At 47.4% G+C, this 18,655-nt stretch overlaps 1 pseudogene; it reads right to left on the bottom strand.

Moving 5' to 3' along the window:
- Window positions 1–769: 769 nt before the first annotated feature.
- Window positions 770–18,655, bottom strand: part of LOC147736982 (uncharacterized) — a 107,489-nt pseudogene continuing 89,603 nt past the window's right edge.

Raw genomic sequence — 18,655 nt, forward strand, 5'->3', positions numbered from 1 at the left:
ATCAGGCTGGAATGCTCCTATTGGAAGGAGTCTAAAGCTGATTTGCAGATGTCTGCTTCCTGTTTGAGGTGGTATTGTGGCCAAAAACCAGTTGATCTCCCTCTCTGACTTGGCCTGGTTGGGACCAGGAGGTGAGCCGGAGTCTAGTGATCACTAGCATGTGGGCAGGGCTTGTTATAGACCAGGATGTGAGCCGGAGTCTAGTGAGGGCCAGGACGTGAGCTGGGGCCTGGTGGGGACCAGGCCATGAGCCAGGGTCTTGTGAGGACCAGGACGTGAGCTGGGACCTGGTGGACCAGGATGTGAGCCGGAGTCTAGTGAGGGCCAGGACGTGAGCTGGGGCCTGGTGGGGACCAGGACGTGAGCTGGACCAGGACGTGAGCTGGGGCCTGGTGGGGACCAGGACGTGAGCCAGGGCCTGGTGGACCAGGACGTGAGCTGGGGCCTGGTGGGGACCAGGCCATGAGCTGGGGCCTGGTGGGGACCAGGCCATGAGCCAGGGTTTTGAAAGGATCAGGACGTGAGCTGGGACCTTGGGGACTAGGATGTGAGCCAGAGCCTTGTGAGGACCAGGACGTGAGCCGAAGTATGTTGAGGACCAGGATGCTGAGCCGGGGGCCTGGTGGACCAGGATACTGAGCCAGCTCTCGCTCCCTTTGTGAGGTCAGACTAAACACCCGGTCCTTCCTCTCTTGCAGGACCAGGCACAAGCCAGCACAGTGATCCAAGACACCAGAGCTTGGGGCGGTGGACTTGCACCCCCAGTTTTTCATTGTATTTCTCCCTGAAACAGATAAAACTGTGTGAAATCTCCTTGAGAGAGATCCACGTTATCTCTGATCTCACAATCTGCAGAAAGAGGTTGAGAATGAAAGTCCTTGCACATTAACTGTTCTACTCTTCTCTGCCACGATGCCCAGAGAGGTACCAAATATTTCTGTAGAGTGATCCCCCGAATATTCATGCCTGTACTTTCATATAATACATAAGTGCATTCTGGGGGTTGTAGTAACCGTTACTTCACTAAAGACAGTGGTTTAAAAAATAAACTCCATACTTGATGGAGATGTGTGCCTGTCATGAGCCATCTGGGGCTCAATAATAACTCTGGGTACTTTTCAAAAACTCGGATTATGAGCTCTTAGAAAAAATGATATGTCTGGGAAGGAGTATCTCTGGTGAGAGCAGCGGCTGAGGCATTCCACACTCCTCCTACCCAGAGGACAAGCCAGGACAGGCCTCTCCTCCTGACCCAACATGGCAGGTTTCATAACAGCACAGTACAGGACTCACCTCCTTTGAATCACCCCACTAGGACAAGACAGGCCTCTCCTCCTACCCGCGCAGGACAGGCTTCACCTCCCCCGCATTCCCCTGGACAGAACTCAGCTCCTCTGCACCCCTGGACAGGATTCGCCTCCTCTGCGCCCCCTGGCCAGGCCTCACCTCCTCTGCACACCCTGGACAGGCCTCACCTCCACTGTAACCCATGGACAGGCCTTACCTCATTTGCACCCCTGGACAGGCTTCACCTCCTCTGCACCCCCTTGACAAGCATCACTTCCACTTCACCCCCTGGACAAGCCTCGCCTCCTCTGCACTCCCCTGGACAGGCCTCACCTGCTCTGCATCCCTTCAACTGCGCCCCCTGTACACATCTCACTTCCTCTGCACCCCCCTGGACAGGCCTACACTCCTCTGCACACCCTGGACAGACCTCACCTCCTCTGCACCCCTTGGACCGGCCTCACCACCTCTGCACCTCCTGCACACACCTCACCTCCTCTGCTCCCCCATGGACAGGCCTCACTTCCTCTGCACCCCTTGGACAGGCCTCAACTCCTCTGCACACCCTGGACAGGCCTCACCTCCTCTGCACCTGCTTGGACAGGCCTCACCTCCACTGCACCCCCAGCCCAGGACAGGCCTCAACTCCTTTGTACTCCCATGGACAGGCCTCACCTCCTCTGCACCCCCTTGGACAGGACTCACCTCCTCTGCACCCCCTTGGGCAGGCCTCACCTCCTCTGCACCCCCTTGACAGGACTCACCTCCTCTGCACCCCCTTGACTGGCCTCACCTCTTCTGCACCCCCTTGACAGGCCTCACCTCCTCTGCACCCCTCCTGGAAAGGCTGCACCGCCACTGCACCCCCAGCCCAGGACAGGCCTCCACTCCTCTGCACCCCCTGAACCGGTCTCACCTCCTCAGCATAGTACAGGCCTCACCTCTTCTGCACCCCCTGGACAGGTGTCAGAGTGCAGGAAAAATTAATCAAAGCTCTTCTTTGTTCCGCAGTATCTGCCATTGAACGGGCATTGCAAGGATAACCCACTCGCTAAAGGTCGCGGGTGATTATAGCGTGGAAACGGGCATTCTCCCCTGTACTACCAACAGGGAGGACCGTGATGCAAGTTGCTGGTCTAGTCGTGAGCTCCTGGACACAGACGCGAGGTCTACACTAGCTGTGAAGTGCGCCGGTTGATGTTAGAACCGAGGCACTTCACCAACTGATTTTCAGAGATTAGTCATGTTCTTTCTGTAGTCTGGTTAGATAGAAATAGTGCAGTTTTGTGCCAGGCTTACGCGCAGGTTAGAGCGCATCAGTGCGTCGGTAAGTTAGTTAGGTAATTTAGAACTAGAGAGGAATACAAACTTAAAGTAAATAAGAAAAAAGAAATATAAAGAGAAGAATTAATACTTACCCATTGAATACTTCAGTTCCTGATTTCTTCGTCGCTTGGTTGACAGCGGAGGCTCCAGAAGGTTCCTAAGTGAGAAGTAAGAAAAATACAGAAGATAAGAAAGTAAGGCAGAGAGTGAATGATTGAATGAGTGAAAAAGAATAAATTAACTCACAGAGTTAAAGGGTGCTAAAATGTTGTTTATAATGCAGGTTACCAAAGAATAAAATACTCATATTAAAGAATAGAAGAGGAGCAAATGCCATAGGCACTATGGGTAAGGAAATGTGTATATATATTATAGAGAGAGCGAGAGCAAGAAAGTGGAGAAGGAACTGTAGGAAATAAGTAATGGTGTGCTTTTCTGTTACAGCGATTTCCACTCATGCTTGAAGATAGAGAGGGAGTAAGAAAGGCATAAAATGGAGTATGGCAGAAAGGAAGAAGAAGAGTGGAAGAGAAGAAGGTCAGGCAGCCTCTTCTCTGTCCCATTCCCCTTTCCCCCGGCTGGGTTCACACAGCCACTAGTTAACTCTTCAGTTGGTGGCTGTGGGAAAACCAGTGGTGGAATTTGGAAAATCTCATCGTTCTGCTCCTGGGAGTGTCGGCACTGTGAGTAACCATGACCCTTGACAGAGTGAAGTGCCCTCGTCAATACTCGCCCGAGCAGAATGGCTGAAGAGTTTGATTTAAAAAATGTAGGAAATATTCTTAAGGAGATTCAACAAGAGTTAATAGCAGTCAGAGAGGAAAATAAGGTAATCAAATTTGAAACGAAGGCCCACATTTTCTTAAGTCAGTGCTCGTTGTACTTAATGTGTCGGCCCACTGTCTTCCCAGTACACAATCTCGTACAGCATTCATCTTGTCGTATCTCAATGGGGACGCAGCCTGTGGTCAATGCCCCTGGTCACCCAAGACACACCAATTTTATATAACTTCGAGGAATTCAAGAAAGAGTTTTTGCGACTTTTTGATCGTCGGAAGTTGGCACAGGCTACGGATAATTAATTACTGGAGTTGAGGCAAGGGAATCGAAAGCTTGTCACTCACCTGACCCAATTTAACAAACTTGTTGTAGAAATTGAATGGCCGGAGGCCAAAAGGGCAGCTTTGTTCTATTGGGGTTTGAAAGATGACTTAAAGGATGCTTTGTCACTGATCCCAAATCGCCCTACAGAAGTTTCAGCTTTGATTGATCTCGTTTTAGAGATAGACTATCGAAAAACGGAAAGAAGGGGTGAAAGATTACGTGAATTTCGGCCCAGTGTACCACGCTTTGACCAGGTCAGAGCAGAGGTTGTTAAATCTTGTGATAGAGAACATGGAGTGGAACCTATGCAAATGGGAACTATTAGAGGCCCCCTTTCCAAAGAAGAGAAAGAAAAGCGTCAACAGAATAATCTATGGCTTTATTGTGGTTTTAGTGGACATTTTGTAAAGGAATGTCCCAAGAAGCCAAAAACCTTTAAGAAGGAAAACTCTCTGCACCACCAGTAGAAGGAGTTGGGCTGGTGGTTGCTAACAAGGATATAACTCCAATTTCTCACCAAGTGGCCAATACTCTACAATCTTCCACTCCACACCTCATTCTGATGATGACCCTAAGATTTCGAGACAGAGTTCTTTCATGAGTGGCTATGATGCTGGACTCCGGTGCTACGGGGAACTTTTGTGACCACAAATATGCCTCGAAAATAGGTTGGAAGGCATTACCTAAAAAAAGAAGTGAGGCAGTTAGGGCTGTTGACAGTACAAATTCATCTTCTAACCCAATAACCAGTCACACGGAAGATGTGGAACTTGTTTCTGTCAAAGTTCAAAAGGAAGAGATTCAATTTAAATTGATTGATGCTCCACAGTTTGGAATCATCCTGGGTTTGCCTTGGTTAACTGAACACAACCCAACAATTAAATGGAGTGATCGACCGTGAAGTTTAACTCAAGTTATTGATTGGAGAATTGCTTCGGAGAAAAGCGGAAAGAGCAAGATGGAAATCCAGCAGCTTTATTATGTGAGCAAAAGATGATGGTGTGTGCGGTTCAAACTGTGAGTCTTATGGTAGAACATCAAGCGTTTGCTGAAGTTTTCAGTGAATCGGAAGCAAAGAAGTTGCCCCCACATCAGTCGTATGGCTGCAAAATTGATTTGGAATCTGGATCTAATCTTCCTTATAGCCGAATGTATGCGCTTACTGAAGCTGAAAACCATCATCTTGAAGATTACATTCAGAAATACAGAGAAAACAGGTTCATACGACCATCATAGTCCCCCGTTTCTTCACCATTATTTTTAATTCCGAAACGTGACAGAGATCTGAGAAGGTCTATAGATTTTCATACACTGAACAAGATTACAATAAAGAATTGTTATCCTCTTCCCCTGATTTCAGTTCTTCTAGATCATGGGTACTCACAAACTTTCTCCCGGGGACCAAATTAATAGTGTGGTTTGTGGCCGTGGGCGGCACCTGTGGGGGCGGGGGCACTGGGGGTGGGGGGCGTGTCTAAAGCAAAAAAAACGGAGACCATGAGGTTAAACACAGGTCCCTGCAGCGGACGCTTTCGTCCACTGAACCACCAGACCCAGCACACACACACACACCTCTCTCTCTCTCTCGCTCGCTCTCTCACCCTCACTCTGACTGTCTCCCTCTCTCTCTCTCCCTCTGCCTCCCACCCTCCCTCTGTCTCTGTCTGTCTCCCTCCCTCTGTCTCTGCCTCCCTCCCTCTGTCTCTGTCTGTCTCCCTCCCTCTCTCTTTCTCCCTCTGCCTGTCACCCTCTTTCAACCTCCCTGTCTGTCACCCTCTGTCTCACTCCGTCTCCCTCTTCCTCCGTCTCCCTCTTCCTCTGTGTCCCTCTCCCTCTGTCTCCCTCTCCCTCTGTCTCTGTCTCCCTCTTTGTCTCCCTCTCCCTCCCTCTGTCTCCCTCCTTCCTCTGTCTCCCTCTCCCTGTCTCCCTCCTCCCTCTGTCTTAAAGTCCTTGCACATTAACTGTTCTACTCTTCTCTGTCACGATGCCCCCCAGGAGGTACCAAATATTTCCGTAGAGTGATTCCCCGAATATTCATGCCTGTACTTTCATATAGTACATAAGTGCATTCTGGGGGTTGTAGAATCCGTTACTTCACTAAAGACAGTGGTTTAAAAAATAAACTCCATGCTTGATGGAGATGTGTGCCTTTGTCATGAGCCATCTGGGGCTCAATAATAACTCTGGGTACTTTTCAAAAACTCGGATTATGAGCTCTTAAAATAAAATGATATGTCTGGGAAGGAGTATCTCTGGGTGAGAGCAGCGGCTGAGGCATTCCACACTCCTCCTACCCAGAGGACAAGCCAGTACAGGCTTCTCCTCCTACCCCAACATGGCAGGTTTCATAACAGCACAGTACAGGACTCACCTCCTTTGAATCACCCCACTAAGACAAGACGGGTCGCTGCGGGGCTATTCCGCCGCAGCGCTATGGGGAAGGCGGGACCGCGCGCGTTGTGCATTTTGTTTCCTTAATTTTCCAGGCCACATATTGATCTGCATACATGGATGACATATTCTAGAACTAACTTTTCACGCAAAGCAATTGCAACACCCAACTGAACACATTGCAGCCAATATAATTAAATAACCATGTTCTGATGGACATGGGGCAACCCCATTATGTTGTAAGGTAACTTTCTATAAGTGGCATTTTCAGAATTGTAATTTAAAATTCGACATCAACATCAGTTTGGATTTTAATTCAGGATTCCAGAGACACCAAACTTAAACCAAACATCTCTTACCATTAGGAAATTACACTTCTAAAATGTAACACGGCAACTCCAATGTTATCCTATGGGATGACAGGCTGCGCTGTAGTAAAAAACAAATGTAAGAGCTTTTCACCACCAGGACACGTAAAACATAAAAGTACATGCCCAACTTTTTTTAATACTGCACCCTGCTCTTGGGGCTATCCAGGGCCTACCTTAGGGGTAACTTACATGTATTAACAAGTACTGGCATAGCCAATAGGTCTCACCAGCTTCAAAAGAGACCTTAAAATACACTTTCTCACTAAATATTGGGGAATTTAATTCCCTGCTCTCCTTTCTGACTACTTTCCCTCCTCCTTCCTCAGGCAACTCCGCCTACCTCTCGCACTCACACCCCCCCCTCCTGACACCCTCCACACCCCTCTCTCCTCCCTTACCAAGCCATTCTTTTCTCAATCTCTCCACTCTTCGCTTTCCTACATTCCCTCACACCCTACCAAGTCTGCCGAGCACTCCTTGGTATACAGTAAAATTGTTATCAATAAAGACATTCTTGTTCTTTTAATTGGTTTTTGTTTACATCTCACTACGTACTCTAAATTTTTCTTTTTGCTCTGTCAGACCACCTTGTATAATTTGTTTCACTCATAACAATTGCTGCTTTCTTGTTTATAATCTTGCAAATGTAAAGCGCTCTGATACCCTCGGGTGGAGCTAGCGCTATATAAAACCTTGAAAATAAACCTTTGGTACCTGATAAATGATTAGCCAGAGCTATTGACTTTGGCAATGTTTTTAAGCTATGTTACCCAAGTAGACAGATATGCCTAAGTAGAAAAGAGAGCGTTTGATGTACCCAGCAGATGGACCGTGAAGTTTGCGAACTTAGCTTGGTGTTGGAGCAAATCCTGCAATGTCCATTTTTGACGTGTTGCACTACTACTGCTGAAACAAGGCCCATGGAGGCACAAATGGGTGAGGTGTACTGGCGTCAAGGGTCCTTTGACGGCAGTGCCAAAGTTACTGTCGCTATAGGGTGTGCTACTTCGTAGGCCTGCCTGCAAGACTGGAGGTGAACTTCAGTATGGATTGTGGTAACCTTTATGGTTAACCCACACCTGCCAATGATAGGGTCCACCTGCTGGTGCCAAGACACCAGGGCTTCGAAGGTCCAGCTGGGCCTCCTAAGGTCTAGCATGTGAATATGCTCCCTCAGGAGAATGGTCTGGTGGTCTGGGAATGAAAGCTGAACCTGGTTCCCCAGTTCCAAATTTGGCATCTCTGGCCATAGAGCCAAACTCTCACCCCCACTGAACACCACACTGCCCACTGAGAAAAACTTGCAGTGCCTTCAGCTACAACCCAATTGTGCCCAGCTATAAACACCTGGATGCGACACATTTCAAATTAAGCAACAGACAAGAGTAATATGCTGCCTGAAAGAAAAACAAGTAATAACATCCTAGAAAAGCAAACACTTATAGGGAATGCAAGATTAAGTAACGTATGTGAAACATAAACAGGAACAACATGGTTACCTTAACACTTTTAGACTCACTATTTAGAAATCAAAGAGTGTTTTGCCTGAAAAGCAAAGGACATGAATACAGGGCCTGGAAGAGACCCGTTCAATGTTCAAGGCTTATATCCTTATAAAACCTAAGCAGTATGATTTAAAAAGACCACATCCCTGAACACAGAGCTGCAGTACACATTTTATAAACAAAAATAAGGAAAACAGTCGATAGGGATTGCATTGAACGTTTTCCACTCCACGCACCAACAGAAAGACGAGAAAAAGAAAGTACTGTTTCACTGGCAAACTCCGTGAAGTGGCGCTAATGTGTTTAGGTGTGAATAAAACCAATCTGGTCACTTTGCGACCCCTCTTTTTTGCTTTACTTTGTTAGTTTTCTTATTTTGAACCTTTTTAGGTCGAGGACTGTGTCGCACTGCGTAGCACTGCGTAGCAGTGTGGGCAGAGCTCTGAGATTTAATGTTTCTTAGTTAGGGGGCTTGAACCCGCCCCTCTTTTCCATTGGCTGGCTTCCTAAACGGAGGCCAGCCATTGGAGGAGAGGGGTGTCACTCGGTTCAAGCCCCGTCTTCTACGGATTTGGGGGCGTTTTTTAAGCTTCTTTCTTGTTTTCTTTCTCCCCTCTTCCAATTGGCTGGAATTTTACCTTCCAGCCAACGGGAAGAGTAGAGAAAGAAAACCACGCCCCCAAATCGGAAAATGACCGTGCTTTCTCCGAGGCATTTTTTTCTTGCCTCGGAGAGTTTGGTGTTATTTAACTCATTTGTTTGTTTTTTTGGTCCTCGTCTCTGACCCTGCCTCCACAGCGCTCTGCAGCGCAGTAGCCTTGCTCGGTTTGGTTGTCAAATGGCTTCAGATAGCAAAACAAAAATGTTTGCCCAATAAATAGCGATCATAAATATAGACGCACTTTCCCCAGTTTTGTAAGGCAAGTCCAAAATCAAACACTCGAGCAGTAAAATTGATCGGACGTTTATTTATTTTTTATTTATCTAAACTTGTATTGCGCACAGCTACCCTCAATGGGTTTCCCGGCGCCAGGGACAGACAAGAGAAGAGAGCAAGCAAAAAGCCCAAACAGAACAGACAGTGCAGAAGGATCAATTAAACAAAGGAGTCTTTAATTTTTTCCGAAATGAGAGGAGATCAGTCTCGGCTTTCAGAGCTGGCGGAAGAGCATTCCACATCCTTGGACCAAGATAGGAAAACGAGCGGCCGCCCATTTTGGCCAATTTAATTCTAGGGACCAAGAGATTGCCACTGGTGGAGGATCTTAAAGTACGACCAGGCTCATAGACTTGAACCAGGTTCTGCAGGTATTTAGGAGCAGAGCCCTGCCGAATTTTGAAAAGAAGACATAAGGTTTTGAAATTGCACGTGGTTCGGGACCTTAAGCCAATGAAGGTCACACAGAGCCTTGGCTGCAGAAGATCTCCGGGGTATATTACACAATAAACGAGCTGATGAGTTTTGCACCACCTAGAGTTTGTTTATTGTGGCCTTATCGGCCCCAAGATAAAGCACATTCCTATAGTCGATGCGGGAGATCACAAGAGCCTGGACGACAGTTCTCCGAGTAGAGCAAGGTAACATCCATAAGATCTTCTGCAGCCATCTTAAGATGGAGAAACAGATTGCAGCGACCTTTGTTACCTGCTGTCTCATTGAGAGCTTATCGTCAATAAGAAAGCCGAGGTTGCGGGCTACGGGGGTTGGGATCGGCAGAGGACTCATGTCGCAGGGCCAATGTCGAGGGCCCCACAGATCTTTATTCTTGCCCAAAATAACAACCTCGGTCTTATCACCGTTGAGCTTGAGCAGATGGTCGTGCATCCAGGCAGCAACGCGTGATAGGCCAGACTTCAAAGCAGAGACCTCGTGGCCCTCACTGCTAGAGAGAGAGAACACGATCTGCGTGTCGTCAGCATACGAATAGATTGTTAGGCCGGCGTCCTCCACGATGGTGGCAAGGGGTCTGATATAGATATTAAACAGCAAAGGGCTGAGAATCGACCCCTGGGGGGACGCCGTATGCTGATGAGTAGACAGCAGATTCAACTTCTGTCGAAAATACCTGAAAAGTGCGTCCGCTTAAAAAGGAGGCAATCCAGGCCAGCGCAGATCCAGCAACACCAAGGGAGCGGAGAGAGTCAAGAAGGATGGAATGAGACACGGTATCGAACGCTGCACTCAAATCCAAAAGGATGAGTGCAAAAGTCTCCCCGCGATCGATACCGTGCCGAAGACTCTCCGTCACCCCAAGGAGTGCGGATTCAATGGAATAATGTGCGCGAAACCCGGATTGGGACGGATGGAGATATCCCACATTTTCGACAAACAAATTAAGCTGGGTGTTCACATGTCGTTCTAAAATTTTAGAACATGCAGGCAGCAGGGATATGGGCCTAAAATTTGCTAGGTTCATGATGTCAGCGCCGGTCTTCTTCAACAAGGGAACGACCATGGCATGTTTCTACTCCTGTGCCATTGTAGACTTTATAAGAGGTATTCAAAAGTCTCATCAGGACTCTCCGTGGCTCGAGTGTCGTAATTGGCATGGCCGCGTTAGCGATTAGCTGAAACTACACGTTTTCCTCCTTAACTTGGCTATACATGAAAACGCCATTTTGAATGTTGCGGCGGCCATCTTAGACCATAAGCGGCCTCGCGGCTGGCGTGCCCTTTAGTCCGTTGTCCGTACCACTGACCACTTCAGTCTGCCCAGCAACAGGCTATTATTGGTACTGGTCAAGCCCGCTCATGAGCAGTCCCCACTGACCAGTTACCCCTCAGGAATGTGCGCCAAACTTACCAGCGGAGTTGTGCCTCCTCCAATGAGCTGGCTGTGTTCCAAAACATGACCATATATGTACATAAATGTGTTGTAACTTGTGCCGCCTATCTTTTATTACCCCAAAACTGTATAAAAGACGGGGTCACACCGGTGTTCGGGGTGATACCTCTTGCATTACCGAAGGGTGCTGTATGAGTGTACCACCACCCCATGGGGTCTTAATAAACTTGTTCTTTGACTTTTACAGTTTCCGTGCCAACTGTTCTTGAGTGTAAGTGGGTTATCTACGGAGCATGTAGGCCTTGGGAACCCTGATTACTACAAATTGGCGACCACGAAGGGACTCATCGGCGACTCGGATGCCCGAAGGAGAGGTCGTGACGAAGGCTTGGAAACTCGCCATGGACGCGCGCTGCCACTGAGTGACCCGAGTCTTGGCACCCAAGGTGTTTCTTCCTTTCCTTCTGATCTGACCTTCCAGGTGGCGCCGGTCTCCGACTGAGTTTTCGATCGTCTGCGTTGCTAGGAAAGTGCCGTTTGGCTGATTTGATCACAAGACCTTGGCAGTTGGAATCTGGACATTTGAGAATTTGGGTAAGATTTGTGATCGGTAAGGTAGTCTTCGGACGCTTGCCGAAGTCCTATGATCTATGGTTTGATTTGAGTTAGCTAACGTTTGTGAATTTGTGAACTTTGAATCTATATGTGTAGTGCACTTCACATAGGCAGGCATGTAGAGATGTTTCTCTAACTTTGTTTTTTTCCTGTGAGCGGCACATTTGTGTGAAGTACTGTAAGTGCCAATTTATACGGTGTCACGCTTTCGTGATACTTTTTGAACATGCCTGTTTTTAGCACACTCCGAGGGATGTGCTGTCTTGGAAATGGTACCACAATTAGGTTAGCAGAAGCACAGCCGGCTCCCCCAGAAGGAACACCGAACAGGGAGATGTATATTAAATTTGGCCTTCCCCCTATTATGTACAGCAAATTATGGCATATGTACACGAAAACCGATCCTAAATTGCAATGGCCTCTACATGGGTCGTTCGATTTACGTAAAGTACAGTTTGTGGAGCAATGTTTGTTTCAACGCAGGTCTAGACAAAACATGTTTGATTGTGTGCGAATGTGGGAGAAAGCGGTGCGTGAACGAATGAAACGTGAAGTTGCCTTGGCGGACAAAGAGCAGCGCAAGGCTGCTCGGGATAAGGCTTTACAGCTTGAGGAAAAAGAGGTTCAGGAGAAAAGAGAGGGAGGAACGGGAACGTAAATTGCAAACGACTGGTCAATTTCCTATTCGCCGACCGCTTTATCCTGTCCTTAATAATGAAATTGATGATTTTTCATTGCTAGATCGGTCACCGCCTCCGTACGTTTCGCCAACGGCTCCAGCTGAAGATTCGGGAGACGATGGGCAGGATAAGTCGGAAAAGAAGGGTATATCCACTCTCAGGTTTACTACGGAGAGGTCCGCACATTTACGTAGTTGGGCTCGTAAAGTGAATAAGAATTGTGTTTCTCAGGCTGAGGTGGTTGCGGAGAGGAGTAGGTGGACGGATCTTGAATTACTGTATTTTCTGTCTAATTTGGCGGATGAAGTTGTTGCCGCGTATCGTCAACTTTCAGATACGTTAGAACATAAAGCTGTGTCAGTACATCGTGAGAATTTGGATAAAGGTTTATTTGATCTTGCAGATGTTGACGACCTTTTCAAGCAACTGATCCAGCTGCGAGATGAAACAACCAGATTGCGGGAGGAGCGGAAAAGGAAGCAAAAGGAGTCCGAGCCGGAGAATAACGAGCAGATTAAGGAGTGTTCTCTCCGGGGTTCAGATAAGAGTTCTGCATTGCATGTTATGCCTATGCGTGAAGCCGCACCCTTGTATGTTCCACCAAAAGGGGAAGGTACAGATGATGATAAATTGTCAAAGGATGCGAAAGGATATTTTATATATAACTGGGTATATACGCCTTGGAATAGAGCAGATGTTATGGCATTGAAAAATTCTCTACCTGACCTTCGGAAAAATCCAGCGGCATTTTATGAAGGGGTGGAAGGGGCTATTTCGTCTTGTGTAATGACTCTTGTTGACATAGATTTGTTTTTTGGGTTAATTCTTCCACCTGATATGTGGAGGCAAATTCGTAAAAATAATGATGAAACAATACTTGGGGGGACATGGAAAGAAAAAAATGCAGCCGATTTAGATAGGGAACCGGCATGTAAGCCTTGTCAGTTGATTTTAAACCTTCCGGCGGCTATCTTGATTAAATTAAAAACGCTTGTTCCTTCTAAAAAGATCGATTGGGCTATGTTAGCCTCGTGCAAACAAAAGCCTGATGAAACGGTTTCAGATTTCTTTACACGCTTCGAGGAGGCGTTTCATGATTACAGTGGTCAATCTTTAACAGATGATACGGGTAGGCATTTGTTCGTAGATAAGTATGTGGCTAATCTCCTACCGAAGATTGCAAAACGATTGAAATCGAGTGAAAGTTCCTGGGCCACGGCGACCCCTGCGTCTTTGTTAACTATGGCTCAGTATTATGAGCGGCAGGAATTGGAGGCTAAAGAAAGTGTTGATAAAAAGGCGAAAGAATTGAAAACGAAGGTGATGTTGGCGCAGGTTCGGGGAACTCAGGGCAGAGGGACTGATAGAGGTAGACGAGGTGGAGGAAATACGTTGTATGGTCGTACGGATATAGCGGAGGATCAATGTGCCTACTGTAAGGAGTTTGGGCATTGGGCTGATGATTGCCCGGTACTTCGTGAGCAGCGTGGTCGAGGAGGTGGTAGGTCGAGAGGAGGTTACACAGGAGCGAGAGGTGGCGGAAGTGATCGTGGAAGGGTTGAGGACAGGGGCCGTGGCCAGGATGAACGAAACGCGTTTGATAGATGGAATCAATATCAAATATCGGAGGGTGAGAATGTGGAGCACCAGGATTATGTGCATGCATAGGACTGCGTAGGATGGGGTAAGGAATCAATTGAAGTGCCGGTAGATCAGAAGGGTCCATATGTAACAGCGGGTATTCTGGGTTCTACTGATCAATTTCTAGTCGACACAGGGGCTACTCGTAGCGCTTTGTCGAAAAACTTGGTTCCGAGGGCTCCCCTGTCTGGCGAAATGATAACATGTGTAGGGTTTGATGGCACACCCTCCCCTAGCCCATTGTCAAAACCCCTTGCACTATGTCTTGATAAATTTTTCAGTTTTGGTCAATTTTTGTTATCGCCCCATACACCAGATAATATCCTGGGCATTGATTTGCTTAAATATTTTCGAGCAACGATACGGTGCGCTCCTGAGGGAGTGCGGGTTATCCTGAATGACAATTATCCTGACCCAGATAGGTTTTGCACTATCTTAGACATTCCAGCTTTGGCCTCTCTACCGCACACGTTATGGGCGACTTCAGATACGGATGTGGGAGAGATGCGTATTCCACCAATACACATTACTGTTAAGGAGGGGGCCCCTCTACCACGAGTGCCACAGTATAAGATTTCGAGAGAAGGTGAAATTGCATTGACACATATTGTTCAGGATTTGATCTCTGCAGGAGTAGTGGAGGAGGTTCCTTATAATGTTTGTAACAGTCCTATTCTTCGATCCTTAAGAGAGATACTGACGACAAAGTCTATCGGTTTATTATTGACTTGAGAGAGATCAACAAAATTGTCATTCCCCAATACCCGGTGGTGTCCGATATTACGACCTTGCTTACATTGGTACCACCAACGGCCACAACCTTTAGTGTTATTGATTTGAAAAATGCGTTCTTTTCCATCCCTGTCCATCCTGATAGCAGATATTTGTTTGGCTTCACGTTAAATAATAAATCGTATAGATTTTGTCGTGTTCCCCAAGGTTATACTGAGAGCCCGAGTATCTATAGCCAGGCTTTGAAAAGACAGCTTGATTCCTTTGAATTACAGTCTGGCGTTGTTCTCATCCAGTATGTGGATGACCTTCTGCTTGCTGCAGACTCTTACGCTGAATGTGAAGAAAGTACAATTGCGCTGCTTTCCTTTTTGGCACAGAACAGTCATAAGGTTTCGAAGAAAAAGCTCCAATACTGTAGACCTCAGGTGACCTACCTCGGTCATCTGTTGTCTAAGGAGGGGCGTGCATTAACATCTGATCGAATTCAAGCAATTTTAGACACACCAGTCCCCCGCACGCAGAGAGATGTACGTGCCTTCATAGGGTTGACGTCCTTTTGTAGACAGTGGATCATGGGTTTTTCACACATTATAAAACCTCTGCTAGCGTTACTGTCCAAAGCTACACCAATGCCCCTTGAATGGACAGATGAATGCCAGAAGGCTTTTGAACAGTTGAGACAGGCCCTTTGTTCTGCACCCGTGTTAGGCACACCAGACTACACGAAACTTTTCACATTGTACGTGCACGAGAATGATGGGTGCGCGTTGTCAGTATTAGTACAGGTACACGGGGACAAGCAGAGACCATGTGCATACTTCTCTGCCATTCTTGATCCTGTAGCACGAGGGTTGCCTGGGTGTTTTCGAGCGGTCGCAGCAACAGCAGTAGCCATACGGCAGAGTGAGGGAATAGTGTTATCACATAAACTGCTGGTGTTAGTTCCTCACGCAGTAGTTGCTCTGCTAAATCAAACAAAGACCCAATACCTTACGAGTGCGCGGCTAACAGGATATGAGCTGACACTTTTGGCGCCACATATTACACTGAAAAGATGGGCTACCCTGAACCCTGCCACTTTATTGCCCTATCCGGTCGAGGAGGGTCAGGAAGAAAAACATCACGACTGTGTTTTCCTGACCGAGGAACAGACAAAGGGTCGTGTCGACTTACAGGATGTGCCACTTCCAGATGTGGATGGGGAACTGTGGGTTGATGGATCGTGTTTAAGGCTGTCAGATGGTACGACTTCCGCAGCCTATGCGATCACGACACTTAAGACAGTGGTAGAAACAGCTAGGATACCACAGAAATCGGCTCAGGCAGCAGAGCTGATAGCCTTAACAAGAGCCTGCGAATTGAGTGCTGGCCTATGTGTGAACATATACACAGACAGCCGGTACGCCTTCGGAGTAGCACATGACTTCGGGCTACTCTGGAGAGAGCGTGGGTTTTTGACGTCTCATGGAGAACACATTATGCACGGAGAACTAGTGCGTGATCTCCTAAACGCGTTGCTTTGCCCAAAGAAAGTAGCAATAGTAAAATGCAGTGCCCACAAAAAGATTACGGATAAAGTGGGCCAAGGAAATGCCTTCGCAGACAGCATAGCGAGACAAACGGCTATGTCTCGGACTAGCTCCCCCATGTATGTGACACAATCGCAGGCTGAGCGATGGAGCGATGCTAGAGTAGAAATATTGGATATTCAAAAATCGGCTACTGAATCAGAACTTGCGGCATGGGCAGCAGATGGGGTACTAGATGATGAGGGTTGTTGGAGAAGCAAAGACATGGAGAAATGGAAATTGCCTGCGGCTTACTTGCAGGCGATGGTCCAGATGACACATGGATTGGCGCATGTCGGAGCTCTTGCAATCACTCGACTGCTAACACGAGTCTGGGAACATCCCGAGATTGCTAATACAGCCAAGAGAGTAGTGCAGACCTGCCTGGTATGTTTGCAACACAATCCTGGAAAGGGGACCCATACTCCGAAAGGAGGGTTCGTTCCACCCTCTGCACCATTTGAGGTACTCCAAATGGATTACATCCAACTCGAGCGCTGCAACAACCTGAAGTACGTCCTAGTGGTGGTATGTGCCTTTAGCAAATGGGTTGAGGCCTTCCCCACGAAAGACAACACAGCCCTAACAACGGCTAAGGTGTTGCTTAAGGAATTCTTTCCTCGCTTTGGAGTTTGTAAATTTTTGTGGAGCGATAATGGGCCTCATTTTGTTGGGAAGATTGTGGAGTATGTACTGAAGGGGTTAGGGATTCAGCAGAAGTTCCACACTGTATTCCACCCTCAGTCGGCAGGTCTGGTTGAGCGGTACAATGCTGCGTTGAAACTTAAACTGGCCAAAATTGTGGCATCCACGTCGTTGAAGTGGCCAGATGCTTTGCCGCTAGCACTGCTCTCTCTAAGATCAGTACCCCATTCACGAACTGGCCTTACACCATATGAGGTGGTGTTTGGGCGCCCCATGAATATCTGGGGGGTGCCCAAGCCGCGATTAATACATGATGTGCCTTGTGTTATGATGAATGACTATTTGGCACGATTAACAAATGATTTGCTTTCTATTCATCAACAGGTTCGAGAAGCGCTCCCTGACAACTCTACTGGAGAGGGCCATGATCTTCGCCCTGGCGACCATGTGATGATCCGATCGTTTGAGAGAGCGAGCAGTTTAGAGCCAAGGTGGAAGGGCCCCGAACAGGTCCTCCTGGCGACCCGGACCGCTGTACGAGTGACCAACAGGAAGCGGTGGGTGCACTCGACACACTGCCGCCGTGTCTCTCCGGATCTGGTGACTCCTGTTGTGCTGACTGACTACAAAGAGATTCTGGAGAAAGAAAAGAGCCCAGCTGTGACGTCGGCCGAAGTTGAGGGAGCCTTCCCGGACCACGCTGTTGCTGGACGAGAGCATTACAACCTGCGTCCCCGATAAGAAGAATTTTTTGGTTTTTTGTGTGTGACTGGTTGGTTACCGCTCCAGGTTTGTGAAACGGAGACCGGGAATTCCAAGGGGGGGGGGATCAGTTCTGCCAGTGTAGCGACACCCGTCTTGGCCCGGAGAAGAAAACAACGGCTACCTCGGAGTTCAGCACCGTTTTTTTCTTTTTTTAGGTATACACACATGTGTATTTGAGACTTTGTGAATAATTCGAACTATTTGAGACTTTGTAAGAACTTTTTTCTGAACTATGGCATCATCAGTATCACGAGATAAACGAATATTAGGTGCCATTCTCTTTGTCTTGACTATTGTGGTGATAGCTGTAATAGCCTGGGTAGTTGAACTTGTGGTACCTGCACGTGAACATTTGTTGCCGACTTCTCCATCTGAACATTTTCACTTTACCTTACCCTACCATGAAGAACGACATCGGCAAACTTATCTGAATAACAGTTTTATTCAGATTCTTCATCACACGCATAATATGACTAATACTTCCAATTGCTGGGTGTGTGGGATGTTACCGGGGCACCAGAAGAGAGGGGGCACCCCACTCATTCCACTCCCGTTCTCGCATAATGGATCCTGCAATGCCTGGTACACCCTCCTCTTTACTTTGAGATGGCCAACAAAAGGGGGGGGTGCTTTTTCGTTTGAATAAAATATGCTCCCATGACAAGGATGGGTTTCCACGGGCCGAGGGTACTCTATTTGAATGGGAAGAGTACAGGCCCGACAATATATCTGCCCCGCGTGTGTACAGCAATCAACGAAATATCAATGTATCCAGCTCACATGTCATTAATGTCATTGCTACTAAAGCCGATTTGTGTATCAGAAATAAAGGTTCGATTGCGGTAGGGAAAAGTGAATGTAACACCACACTTACTTTTGATAGCCCGAATGGCATTTCGTTTGTAGCATCTCGAAACACGTATTTCATTTGTGGAACGAAGGGTTATCATCAGCTTCCATTGGGATGGTTGGGCACGTGTTATGTATCGTTTGTGCTACCTCCTGTAGTCATTGCCCCTCCAATGTATCACAATGACTACGTCTTGTATCATGATTTTGTCCTGAATAGAGTCAAGCGGACTGTTGTTCTGGATGACATAGACCAGACTGATACTGCCTTACAACAGTATGTGGACTTCAATTTGGGACTGTTTTCCTTCGTGCGGGCCGCGTTGAACAGTCGGAAAATAAGACGATTGACACGTGTTGTCGAGGCTGTAGCGAATGACACTGCCA

Source organism: Lissotriton vulgaris, chromosome 1_1 (genome assembly GCF_964263255.1).
Source record: "Lissotriton vulgaris chromosome 1_1, aLisVul1.2, whole genome shotgun sequence".
NCBI classification, from domain to species: Eukaryota; Metazoa; Chordata; class Amphibia; order Caudata; family Salamandridae; genus Lissotriton; species Lissotriton vulgaris.